Below are 1,636 nucleotides of genomic sequence, written 5' to 3' on the forward strand. Positions count from 1 at the left end.
TGGGGGTGGGGAGACAGGGTTTCTCTATGTAGCTCTGGAGCATTTTCTTAATTAGTGATTGATTTGGGTCGGTTCAGTCCATTGAGTGGGGCTGGGTCTATAAGAAAGCAGGTTGAACTGGGCTGTGGTGGGCACACACCTTCAATCCCAGCACTTGGGAGGCAGGGGCAGGTGGATTGTTGTGGGTTCGAGGCCAGCCTGATCTACAGAGTGAGTTCCAGGACAGTCAGGGCTATACAGAGAAACTTTTTGTCTTGAAAAACAAATAACAAAAAGGGGGGGGGGGAAGGAGCAGAAACATAGTTACTATAGACTCCATCACAAAGAAATGAAAATGAAAGAAATTGCTGGTGTTGTGACTCAGATGTGGGATGGGAAGGCAGGCTAGACCTCAGAAGATACAATGTGGGCCAGGTTCCAGGGATGACTCTGGGAAAGGACTTTGGAGCTACTGCCTAGGTGGCGGTTGTTTCAGATAGCGTCTTACTATGACACTTGGGTGGGTATGCAAGTGGAGAGTGTCCCATTTCTACCTGCCCCGTGCTGGAATGATGGTATGTGCCATCACCTCTGAAATCTTAAAAAAAAAAAAAGATAATGTGGACCAGATTTTATTTGCTTAGGCACATAACACCTTTTGCAGAACATCACTCTCTCCTGCTCAATGACTTTTTTAAAAAAATTCTGCACCAGGACAAAAAGGAGCTTTGTCACCACTTGTTCTTCCAGCGGTGGCCTACTCCAGTGACACACTTTGCTCCTCAATTTGCATAATCCTGTTGCTAAATTGACACCGAAAACTGAACAAGGAGTAGACTTCATTCAATGGATTATTTCAAAGGTCAAGAATTTGGGGGTTCTTTTATTTAGAATTAACAGTGCTTCAAATAAACGAAGGATTCTTCCAATGGCATTTGTTACAGATTTCCTGGGTCTTGGAATGCGAGGGAAACGAAAAACTCTGAAAGCCGATGACATCATTAAAATCCCAGAACTGCTCAGCTAGAAACCAGGATTGCTGACACGGGCGAAGTTTCACGGCAGTTACCACGGTCTTGACGGGACACACCGGATGCTGTTTGTGCGGCATCCCACAGAATACGGAGAGACAGCCGACACCTTCCATAAAATCAGCCCTGCTTTGCTTCAAGTTTGAATAAATACTATTTGTACTTTTGTCTAAACATTCACCCAAAGTTTTATTTGTATTATTGGTAACAAAAGCAGCAGGAGTTTTCCCTTTAACTGCTAACTCAGTAGAAGACCGTGAAATTTATTAGTTTCTCAAGTCTCATCTGGAAAGGGTTCTGCTTGCAATAGCCTTACAAGCAAAGCTTCCTCTCTGTGGGAAAAACGCAGCACAAATGACAAGCTGTCCCTGTGCAGTGATCACTTCTGTTGTGGCTACAGCAAGCCAAGTGGCCATTTTGATATTGTGATAAGAAATGGAGCCACTGCTGCTTTTATTTTGGCAACAGATCTTATTTTAGCATTTGAAAAGTGCTTCCAGTTCCCGTGTAGAACAAGAAAGTGCCAGGCTGGCAAGATGGCCCCCCAGTGGTTAAGAGCACTGCCTGCTCCCCCCCCTAAGGATTCCTAGCACCTGTATGTACCTGTCAGCTTATAACTCTCTGTA

This window comes from Alexandromys fortis, unplaced genomic scaffold, assembly GCF_014885135.2.
Source record: "Alexandromys fortis isolate MF-2015 unplaced genomic scaffold, M_Fortis_MF-2015_v1.1 scaffold_283, whole genome shotgun sequence".
Classification (NCBI taxonomy): domain Eukaryota; kingdom Metazoa; phylum Chordata; class Mammalia; order Rodentia; family Cricetidae; genus Alexandromys; species Alexandromys fortis.